Source organism: Mustela nigripes, chromosome X, assembly GCF_022355385.1.
Source record: "Mustela nigripes isolate SB6536 chromosome X, MUSNIG.SB6536, whole genome shotgun sequence".
NCBI classification, from domain to species: domain Eukaryota; kingdom Metazoa; phylum Chordata; class Mammalia; order Carnivora; family Mustelidae; genus Mustela; species Mustela nigripes.
The window spans coordinates 116,664,252-116,676,483 of record NC_081575.1 but is presented as its reverse complement, the minus strand read 5'-3'; the positions used below and the strand labels follow the sequence as shown (position 1 = coordinate 116,676,483).

The window sequence follows — 12,232 nt, the reverse complement described above, 5'->3', positions numbered from 1 at the left end:
GTGCATGTCTCCATATTTCGAAAAAAAAAAGAGGCAAAAGACAAACTGAAAAACCAACAATCTAATATCTGTGATTTATTCCGAAAGGTCATTCTTTTGAGCTAAATTGCATCTTTACAAACAGACTTGATTTTCCCATGAAATAAAATTGATTGAAATAACTTTGGTTTTGGTCTATACCACATTGTTTTCTTATGTCCTCAAGACTAGTCTCTAATTGTGGCATTTCTTTAACCTCATCCAACGGTAAACTTCCCAAGGCCGAGGGAGCCAGAAAGGAGTGGGGCAGGGCTGCTCCAAATATGGCTGCAGACCTAGGGCCATGCAATTACCTGGGCAGATGATTGTTCAATCATCTTGTTAAACATGCAGGTTTCTGGGCTGTAGGGCTGATGTAGGGCTCGAGCACCTTCATCATAAACCCAGATGATTCTTATTTTTGCACAATGAAGGTTGAGACCCACTGGTATGGTGGTGAAGACTTGGGCTATGATGGAGATGAGCTTTTTGGCAAGAGGCAGAACATCCCCGAGCCTCACTGCCTTCATCACAAAGATGGAGCAAAGAACAAGACCGCTCATGGGTTTGTAGTAATCATATGAAGTAACGCAAGGGTATTTCTTGGAGAGGGCTTATTAGCTCCCTGCAAGCCCTGAATACGTGGTAATTATGTCATAATATTAATCATCATGACTCTGCATTTGCATCCCCTTTTTAAACCTGGCCGGGTTAGGGACACCAAAAACTCTTAAGAAATGTGCACTGAATTCAGTAATAAATGGCTCCACTGTGAGTCAGATGCCTTCTCTAGGTGTTTACAAGCTCACCACCTGGCTTGTGGCTCCCCATGGGTGAGGAGCAGAAGAACAGATCAGATCAGTCTGTTGAGGACTGAAAAATGGCACGCCATTTAGATAAACCATACCAGAGGCTAAATGTCTTTTTAACTGTTTTCTGCTGTGGCCAGCTGTCATCTGCACAGCCAAGGTTCCCAGATAATCACAATGTGTTGCTGAAGCATGGCATAAGTTTAAATACCAGGCTTGCAACCAGCATTTCTGAAAATGAAAAGAGCTGCTTGGTCCTTTATAACTCCAAAATAAACACATCACCAATGACAAGGAACTCCCTTCTTGATGAGCTTCTGGGCAAAGCCAACCGTATCTGTGTAGCTGTCACACCCCTGTTTGGACTCTTAAAAGAAGTTCTCCTTGAGGTACTCAATAGAATAACATTGGCTAATTCTTCTCTTGATGTGTCAGTCACTCCTTCTGAAAAGAACTTTAGGAAAATTTAATACTTCTGCTACGTCGGGCATAATCTTTATGCTTTATTAATCTATTCTAGTCTGTTTTTTTTTAAATTAAAGAAGGAATTTTAGAAAATTCTGAACAGTTAGTAGGTATGGCAGTCCATTTTTTTTTCCTTTGGGGTAGTAGCTCTTTATTGCTATACAAAAAGTATCAAAAAAAGTCACCATAGCGTAATGGAAATGTGCACTTCACGCATTCAGCAAGTATTAAATGAGCAGCTTCTAAGGGCCAGGCACTGTTCTTACATCTAATAATAAATCTGTGGATTCATCCGTAAACAAAACAAAGAACCTTGCACTCAAGAAGCTTCCTGTTTAGTGAAGGAAACTGATAAGAAATCAACATAATAAATGAGTAAATTACAGAGCATAGTAATTTACATAGCAAGTAAATTACATAGCAAGCTACAAGATGCTAAAACCCTAGGAGAAAAAAAGGTAGAGCAGGGTGAGAGGAATCAGGCATGCTGGGGTAGGGGAGGGGGTTCAGGGCAACCTTATCAAGAACATGATATTTGAGTTAACCCTTAGGTAGGGAGGTGAGGTGATGAGCTGGGCAGCTTCCAGGAGAGGAGAGTCTCAGGCAGAGATGAACTGACACCAGGGCAGTTGGGGAAGTGCCTAAAAGCAAGGGCTGGCAAGCTAGGCTGCCAGGGCTTAAACTCCACTTCTGCCACCTTCCGGCCTTGTGGCTTTTAGGAAGCTATTTCTCCCTCCTATGCTTTGTTTTCCTAAACTATGGCACGGGAATGAGGACTAGCCAGGGTTTGGCAGGCAAGTGCCTGTGAACTGAACCCCGCCTACTGATTGCTTTTGTAAATAAAGTTTTATTGGAACACAGCCACTCATTCACTTAGGTATCGTCTGCTGCTGCTTTCACTGGCCTGCAAAGTTGAAAATATTTATTATCTGTTTCTTCACAGATAAAACCTGCTGATCCCTGGACCAGACTGAAAGCAAAGGCGCCTCTATGATTTGGATTTGTCTTTGGGATCATCATTTTTCTCCTCTCCTAAGATTTTCTCTGGGCAACATCCCAAAGAGACTACAAAGAAATCACATAGTGTAGTAAGAATTGGGGATATTGGAAAGGATATAAAAGTCAGGGTTATATAAAAGTGGTTATCTGCAAATGACCTACTCATCTAAATTACTGATAAACCAAAGAAGTAGAAATGAACATTGTTGAGTGAGGATGGCACTACCAGCGTTCAAAAAAATAAAATGTCACTCACATCTCGTTTCCGGTGGAAGGAACCTTTCTAACGGTTAGTATCGAGGGGATACAGTGACAGGTTGGGAGTCCCCAAAGGCAAAACCATCAGAACAAAAGGCCAATTCCATTTCTGTATATCCTCAGTTAGATCATGGACTGGTCTACCCACCACCAATTTTATTCTGAGTTTTAAGTTTCACTTGCATCTTGGATGGAGAGGAGGTAACACAGCCTGCACCGATCCCAGAGTATGGACAACGGAAACGTTTGCACGAATGAGAAATTCTCAGTGACAGGACCAGCAGCTGATGGTTTTGCTTATCTTTCTATAATTTGATTTAGTTCACGGACAGTAGAAATGGCTGACCTCCGGGCATGGACTGGACCTTGAAGATACCGCTAACACTCATGGACAGCTCACTCTCTGCTAGTGACTGCTCTGAGCCTTTATTGTGGTAGCTCGTTTCCTTCTTACAGCAACCCTAAGGACTATGTTACCATCATCATTCCCATACTACAGATGAGGAAACATAGGCACGGGTCTGAAGTGACTAGTAAGTGACAGAACTGGGATCTGAAGCCAGGCTATGGGCTCCAGAATCCAGACCCCAACCCACTGTACGCATTTCACCACTTCTCATGATAAACCGATCCAAGCCCCTCCATTTACAAAGGAAGAACGCAGTGTCCAAAGAGGTTAGACAGCTCCTACAATGACAGAACAGGAGCTGGGACATAAGGGTCCCACTCTGCCTCTTTCCCCCGCCAAGTCTTTTCATTATGGGACACAGCCCTACAGCAGGGCAGGCCAGACAGTGTTGAAAAATCCAGGAGCTTAAGATTTTCCTCTTTGGTAAAATAGAGCACATGAGAATTTTTTTATGAGCCTTATTTATCATATGCACAGCAAAAAAAATGTTGCAGTGAGTTCAAGAAGCCCAGGAGATAAGCCACTTTATTCTTTCAGAACTCAAAACGGCCTGCACCAAAGCTTTCGCAGAAAGCAGCCCAGCAAATGCTATCCCATGTCCTCACGGCAGGCTCCTCTCTGCTCTGCTTTGCTCAGTTCAAGCTGCTTTAACATTATCAACTGATCTAAAAATAACGTGCTCATAAATCTCTCCTGGCACAGACAGTACTTGGGCTGTCGCACAGCTCAGACGCTGATCAATCCACTTTTCTTCCCAAATTACAAGATAGATGTGTAAGAAGCACAACATTTTAGCACAGTAATCTTCTCGGAAAGAAGCATAAGCAGAGATACTGATATCGCTTACCCATGAATTCTATTCGGCCAGGTCTTTGCTGTCCTAATTTAACCGAGCTAAGCTTGGAGTAGGAACTTGAGTCTGTTCTTTTAAAAAAGAAAATTATTCTTTTGGTGAAAAATGCAGCTTGCAATGGCAGATTACAAGAGTGTCTGAGAAGTGGCCCAGCTTGCAGGGCAGTGACTCTCCCACAGTACCTTTTGGTGCCAGAGATCTCTGCTACTGTGAATCTTGGGACCAAAAAAAAAAAAAAAAAAAAAGCAATCTTGTCATTGGACTATTGAGAAGTTCCCGTCCCTTCAGAAGGGAGGCAGGCTGTGTCACTGAGAGAGTGTGTGAGTGAGTCAGTGTGTGTGTGTGTGTGTGTGTGCGCGTGCGCGCGCACGCGTGAGAAAGAGAATGGAGGAGGGGGGAGTGATGAAAAGAATGCAGAGAAATTGCAACTGGATTTCCTGATTTTTATTTTAATAAGACTATTTTGAAGAGATATTCTGGAGTTAGGAAAAGATTCCTCTTAAAAAAAAATCCCCTTTTCCAGAGGGATCTACAAATGGTAATTGGATTGTAACTGTGCAAACTGTCCTTATTAGGAATCAACCAAAGAATGTTGGAAGCCGCGGGTAAAACCCCTGAGGGCATGATAAAGCACACAGGACGCTTTCCTTGTGTAGGGCCAATTCTCAACTCCTAAATTATATTTTAAAACCACAGGCGTCTTCATTTTTCTAACACTAGGAAAAAAAAAAACATTGAAAAAGGAAAAGATTTCATTCTCTTTGAGACTGAAGCATAACACATGCTCTGAATTTTATGCTCTTTGTGGAACAACAGTCCTTGAGAAGTTGTTCATTTCCTGAACAGGGGGTGTGGAGGGCAGCGTGGATGTGCATCACGTGGCCATGTTTAAGAGGGTGCAGGTGGGAGTTGAGGGTGGCGGGGGGAAATCCAGGAAGAGCGGAAAGAAAAGGAAAGATGAAAGATTCAAAACATATCCTGATCCCTAATTACCTTGAGTTCCATGTGTGCCACATGGCACCGAGGCAAAAAACAATTCAAAAAGTCATTTGAGTTTTCCAGTCGATAGGAAGTTATAGTTCTTTTGTGGTCTCAAGTGAATTCCAGCTCTCACTGTGATGATAACTGACAAACTGAGAAATGATTTCATGGAACATCTTACTCAAAACTTAGAGATTCTGGTATGTTTTTTACTAGGATTCTGTGAGGTTAATCATCACTTGATATAAGCCACACACAGCTTCTGTTGCTGCTGGTATTTATTTAGCAAGAGAAAGGAATTCAGAAACAATAAAATACATCAGATGGTTTTCTTTACTACGACAGTTATACTTAAAGAGAAATTCCGAGTCAAAATCTACCTGTCTCCTCACAGAGCTCCACCTCCATCCACTACCCCAAAAACTCAGATGTGGAAAATAGTCATCATTCCAGCAAAGCGGTTCACGCAATGTGAACACTGGCTAATGGAATTGAGACCCTCATTTAAATGTATCTCGTATACTACTTCACGGGAAATTGATAAATATGCAGTTCATTTCTCATTGCTAGGCAAGTGATCTCTTAGATTATGAATACATGAAAACAACATGTAGTTCTCATTGTGAGCTTTCTAAGTGCTCCCGACGCTTTTGCTAAGCATTTTATGGGTGTTGATTCATTAACTGCTAAAAGAATTGTAAGGCGTGGGTTACATTATATCCCATGTTACAGATGAGGAAACAGAGGTTCAGAGAGGTTAAGTAACTTGCCCGAAGATTCGCAGCTTGTAAGTACCGCAGCTGTGATCCCAACCACTACGGGGCTTACAAATTAACTGGATGACAAAGCCACAGTCCTCAGCCCACACTACTCAGCGCCATGTCATAAATGTCTAATGAGAACTAGACACAGTAACTTAATAAGAATCATTACCTAAGACTGGAGTGGCCTGTGAAATCAATTATTTAATGGTCAGGTTAACAAATGTTTCATAAGAAAGTGACTATTTCTTTAAGTGAACAATCTCAAATAATCTCAAGAGACAACGTCTTGGGGAATTCCTAGTCTGTTTTAAGAGTGGAACCGAGTCTGGCCAGGAGAGGAAATGCAGAAATAATGGAGAAGTTGTGTATCCCTGGCATTCTTTGGAAAAATGCAGTCAAGCCAGAAAGACGAAGGGCGAAGATAAAGAATTTTCTCTTTATTAAATATCAGCTCTTTACGTCGAACCCACAAGAGGCCAAAAAAGCCCCCAGATGGCCTTAGAAATAAATACTGGGAAGCAATGAAAAGGTCCAATCTGCGGAAGGGCCTGCTCGGCGGAAGCGCCTAGAACATGACAGCAATCCTTTATCTACTTGACTCTTCAGGAGGCGAGGGCGCCACACACCAGCCTATCGCTTCAGAATCTACGCCCCTAAGCATTCACTCCACCTTCTTCTTTGGCTCTTCTGGATTATTCCTGCATAGGCCACTGGGGACATTTTGCACATTCAGGGCAAAAATATTACACAAGCGCTCTGTCCAACTCTTGGGGTGAGTACATTTCCAATGACAACACCATTTTGCTTAAAACCCTTGGACGTCTCCTCCGCATGGCCTCCACTGCCATCCATGTGTGTTGATTTAAATGGCGTAAAGTCAAGTAGTCACTGCATAATAACAAATAACAACAATAATGATCACAATAGAAAAGGAATGAAGCAGTATTAAGTACTAAGCAGTGTACGTGGGTCATGTGTTCACTCCCTGCCACAACTCTCTGATACAGAGGAGGGGGTGGAGGCACGGAAACAGAGGAAAAGACCGATGGATTGCTCACAGACTCTCACTCCTTCCTAGCCACTGCCCCCAGGCCCTCGCAGGTATTAGCAGCCACGTGAGAGTTCTCAGAGCTACACGTGGCCATTCCAGGCAGAAACCACACTTCTCAGTATTCACGTCCTAGTGTCTGCTGCCCTGCAGTCCCGGCCGGCCCTGTCGTTTGCTCGAAGCAATCGACTGTGGCAGGAAGGATGCTGAGATGATTCTGGACCTCAGACTATGGAGGGCCTGGAGAATGCTGCTTTTGCGTCCTTGGGACCCTCCTACCACCATGTCTTAAGTCTGGCTACTGTACTGGAGAGACCATGTGGAGAGAGAGTGTGAAGGTCAGCTGTCCCAACGTCCCAGCGAGATCCATCCTCCGGCCAACCTCCAGGTTGAATAAAGCCTCCTGAGAGACCAGTGTCAAGGTCAGCAGAAAAGCAAGCTGAGCCCAGGTTGGACCGCAGAGCCACGAGCAAATAAAATGGTGGTTGTTTTAAGCACCAAGGTCTTGGGATAGTGTGTGATGCAGCCACAGATAAGCAAATCAACATCTTCCCGTGTGGAAGAGAGCAGAGCCCGGGCCCTGGACTCCGTGCTTGGGGCTTAGCCATCCCAGCAGCCATGGACACGGGGATGACATGAGGGAGGAATACACCTGTTTGGTGGGATTTGGGGATGCATGTGACGTAGCAGCTAACCTCACCTCCCTTAACCTAAACCATCCCCTGGACTCTCTCCCGTATGTCTCCCTACTGAACCGCCTAACAGCTCGTTCCTTGACTTTCTACATGTTCGCATGGAAAGAAAGTGGCTGGTGAACTGGAGAATAAAATAAAAACTAACCTTAATAAACCATTTTGCAGACAATTTAGAAAGTCTTTTATGAGCAAGAAGATAAATGCGTATCTAATGGCATCCTTCAGTTTTTAAATAATATATAGTCAATATTTAGAAACAGGTAATGCTTCTATGTTTCAGGATTACGACTCCATCTGATAAAATAGCATAGCAAAATTTCATTTAGACACATTCATTACTGATGAATTGGTTCAATTAACCTATTTTGGCCAACGCTACAGAACTGGCACATAAGGTCTTGATGTTTTCCGATTATACATTAAAAATGCAAACAGTGAAGGACATTTTAGTCCTCCTGCTACCATCGAGCATGCAGCAAAAATGTGGTATCTTTTGTTTTAATTACCTATTGGACCCCACCTTTGGATTGATCAGAACTTGCTGAAGTGGGGTGCCAAGTACAAGCACAGAACAAGGACTCTGCATTCTCTTGCTCCTGTCATTTGCTTCTTTAACCATAGCTCTCTCTGTCCTCGCCCGGCCCCGGTACTTGACTTTGGTCTTATCTCTAGCATCCTCCTGCTACCACTGTGACCCATTTGCAGAGAGAGTGAATTTTAGATCCTTCAGATCTAAAAACTTACCATCAAAACAAAGTATTAGGGGGGCACCTAGGTGGCTCAGTGGGTTGAGCCTCTGTCTTCGGCTCAGGTCATGATCCCAGGGTCCTGGGATCAAGCCCCACAACGGGCTCTCTGCTCAGCGGGGAGCCTGCTTCCCCCTCTCTCTCTCTCTCTGCCTGCCTCTCTGCCTACTTGTGATCTCTGTCTGTCAAATAAATAAATAAAATCTTTAAATAAAAACACAAAGTATTAGGTAACTCGAAAGTTACTTAAGGCCACGGATCTGAACAGTCAAAACCATAGTAAAGAACGTGTAATACTTAGAGCTCATTGCCTCCACGGATCTGCTGCGGTCTAGGAGGCAGATACTAGGATTATCCCCATTTTGCAGCTGAGAAAACGGAGACAAAGGGAACTTAACTAACTAGGGAGTAAGGAGTTCAAACGCAGGCGGTCTGTTTCCAAATGCAAGGGGTTTAACCCTTAGGGTACATCCCAGCTGAGTCAGTGACCTTTTTTCAATGAATCCCTTATGGACTGAGTGCCTAAAGGAAAAAAAAATAATAAAAAGAAAAGAAAAGAAAAGCTGTTGAGGCTACTGCCTCCAGGAGCAAGGGGAGGGCCTGGGGTTTGTTTTCAGGAAAGAGGAGCAGGCATTTTAGAAAACTTCGGAGTGTCCCATCCTTTGCCAGCAGGAATACGCATCCCACGTTTTTGGGTAGAGATGTAACACGAGGAAAGGGGCGTTTGAGGAAAGCTGAATGAGGCCGAGTGCAGCAGAGCGGATAGGAAGGGGACAGAGAGGGCGAGCAGACCTTGAGGTCTGCGGCGTGATCAGTAAATGGAGGCCTCACGCACGACATCGACTGACGAAACGAGGCTTTCGGCAGCCATAACCGAGGCACCCCTTAGGGATGCTTTCTTTAGGACAGTCCCTCAATTCTTCCAAGAAATGTGGATCCCCAGGGAGGCCAGGCCCAGTATGCTACTGGGAGAAGTGCCCTCGGGGGTCGGGGGGTAGAGTGAGAAATCTGAAGGTCATTTTGTGGGTCGGGCAGGGTAGACCTAGGAAAGACCATTCTCTTCCCATTCTCACAGAGACACACAGACATGATGTCACTGGCTTTAATACACGGCACAGAGTGGCCTGCCTTTCTCAGGCGGCTCCTTCTACCCACAGTGCGAGGAAAGCTGAGTTTAAGAATGAAGGCTGCAGGGTTCACCCAAGAAAGGCCCCTCAGATGAGAGAACACTGGTTCTGGGGGAGATGTCACGGGGAGACTCTGCAGAACAGGTCATTTATTCAGACCTGGGGTGGGGAGTCCACTGCTCACTGAAACATTCAGGATGCTGAAGTAATGTTACCCAAACTGGAGAACTCAATTCCCCATCAGGTCTTCTTAAAGCAGCAGGAAGTAAAGCAAGCCTTGAAGAGAGATGACTATCATACTCAGGAGAGGGAAAGATCTGCACTGGAAACTCGTCGGCAAGACAAAATCGGCAAATAGCAGAGTGAATTCCGTTTTGGTTTCTCATTTCAACGCCACACTTGACCATGTTTTGTGTCATCAGCTGCACCTATCACCCCGCAAAGTCTCCCCTCACCGAGGTTTTTGTCCAACAGGAAAGGAAAACAACTTCCTACGGTTGACGTTAGACTTAATAAACTCATTACCCGAATGAATTAGTTTCGAGTATCAACCAAGTGTGTGAACATCGGTCACCTCTGATCTGGGCCCCAAGTGTGAGCTGTGGCTGGTCAGCCTCTGGGTTTCAGTTTAAGATACCTTATCTTCTTAAACTCCCCCAACAAGTACTTCCAAATCAGCATGAATTGCTGTAATTCTTCAACCTCAATGGGAAAAAGCAACTAATACATTCCAGCGGAAGGCTGGTAGTTAACTCATCTAACTTAACCTTGAGTTGCTGAGCGACGAGCAAGTAAGCTATTTGAAATGAAAATATATGCATCTGCACTGCTAGACTGCACGAAGAGTCCAGCTTTAATAATACTCTCGGAGTATTTGCTTCAAAAGCAAAATGAGTTCAGGTACAAGTGGCAATAAATGTCAGAACAAACTGTATTAAGGACCAGCAGGTCTCTAATATGGTTGCACCTTAGAAGCACTTGTCGGGGCACTTGGGTGGCTCAGTGGGTTAAGCCTCTGCCTTTTGGCTCAGGTCATGATCTCAGGGTCCTGGGATTGAGCCCTACATCAAGATCTCTGCTTACAAGGGGGCCTGCTTCCCCTCTCTCTCTGCCTGCCTCTCTGCCTACTTGTGATCTCTGTCTGTCAAATAAATAAATAAAATCTTAAAAAAAAGAGAGAAGTACTTGGTGCATACCTCAATTAAAAAAAAAAAAAAGAAAAGCAATTACTTAGTGCGGTTTTCAAAAAATACCCACACCCATGCACCCCTCCAGACCAGAGAGATCCAACAGACCTTTCTAGGATCACTGTACTGTCTAACACGGGGGCCATCGGTGACCTGCGGCTAATGAGTACTTGAGATGTGGCTAGTGGAATGGAATCATTTAATTTTTAGTTTTCTAAATCTTCACTGATTTAAATGTAAATAGCCACAGTGGCTAGTGGCTACTGTATTGGACTGTGCGAGTATAGAGCAGAACAGCTAGACTCTTAAGGGCTGGGGCTCGGGCTTTGGTAGGTCTACAAAGCCCTCTGGGGGATTCTTGTGAGCAGTCCAAGATGAGAACCACTGCAGTGGCCGGGGTTTTAGGAAACCAGTGGGGTGGCAAATTCCTTGTTCTTTTTCCTTTTTCTCCAAATTCCACGGAAGCATTTGCCACACACCTTTGCCTCTCTCCTTCCACGCCTCCCCGCTCTCACCCCCTCCAAGCTCCCCTGTGACAGGGGCACTATAGCTCTGTATTCCTTCACCCACTGCCCCTGCCAGATTTCTCTGACACCAAGGGCAGATTTTTACCATTTCCCCTTCTCTTCCACTGGCAGCAGAAATAAAAGCCTCATAATACTACCGACTGGGAATTAAATCCCCCAACGTGGGCACCCATAATTTAAAACTGTTTTTCCTTTCTTCAGGCTTGATCCAGATGCCTCTCTCTGATTTCCGCCACGGATGCCACAGGGAATAGTGCTAATGGTCGTGGGGTTTGGGGGCAGTGTGATAAGCAGGTCTCACGTGCTCATTTGCAGCTGTTTCCTCCCCGCAGGACACAGTGTTACAGCACCATGGCCACTCGGAGGTTTCCATAGTCTGACTGCCTTGAAAGTGGAGCTCAGCCCACAAATAGCCACGTGGGTGTCTAACCCTTCTCAGTCTCACTTACCCTCGGGAAAGGGGAGATAAAGAAGGATCCTGTCGGGAAGGTGGAGTGCCGTATGTCATTTGCATGATGAATGAGACATGGGTGACACACCCACTGCCCTAGAGCCAGATTTTTATTCCCTACCGCCCCCCAACCCCGCCACACATACACACAGTTTTGTGGTGATTAAAACAAATAGCAGGGCAAACTTTTCCGGAGGAAATTGCGGAATTCATGAAAGCATCCTCTAAGCACATAATTAATTAACGTGGCAATAGGAAAGCCATTTGGAAAGTGGTTAATGAAGAAAAAAAGAATATGCTAATGTGATTTTTACAAAATATTCAACTTACTTATTGTAGCGTGTCTTCATTTTTATTGACTCATTGCTGGTTACTATTAGTGGAACAAGGAAGGGTGTGCTAATACACATCACCTTATTCCTAAAAATGGTAAGACTCTGAATTCCAGAGCTCACTGATAGCAACCAAAGAGCATACCGCACGATTTCCAGGCACATAACAGTTGGTCAACCTTTCCGCAAATCTCAATAGCCATAGCCTGACATAGTCCAATGCTGTTTTCACTCACAGGCACTGTTGATTTATGTTCACATTTTCTACACTGAGTTTTGCTGCCTTCTTCCTTATTAAATATCCATCTATGGGTAGAGCAACTTTTTAATGTAAGAAAATACAAAATTACAGCCCATTAGCACCATGAGAGTTTGGAGTCAACAAAACTATTAATGGTAAGTCTTGCTCATGGTGACTCACAGCACAGATAAGCTAAGCCGGGAGCTATGCTCCATCCCCAGGGGATTTAGAAATTCGAGGAATAACTAACATTTATTGTGAATGTACATATGTACCCATCACTATTCCTAGCCCCAATTATGTACTCCCTGCTTTAATTGTT

The 12,232-nt window shown here is 44.3% G+C and overlaps 1 protein-coding gene across 6 annotated transcripts in view; it reads right to left on the bottom strand.

Moving 5' to 3' along the window:
• The window catches only part of ARHGAP6 (Rho GTPase activating protein 6), a 490,820-nt gene that overhangs the window by 79,171 nt on the left and 399,417 nt on the right, over positions 1–12,232 (bottom strand). Inside the window, exon 1 of one of the 6 annotated variants that reach the window (XM_059386132.1) lies at positions 3,806–3,967. The exons of the other annotated variants lie outside the window; for them this stretch is intronic. The gene's annotated coding sequence lies outside the window, so the exon portion shown is untranslated. Of the gene's footprint in view, positions 1–3,805; positions 3,968–12,232 lie in introns of those variants that run through there. 6 annotated transcript variants of the gene reach the window in all.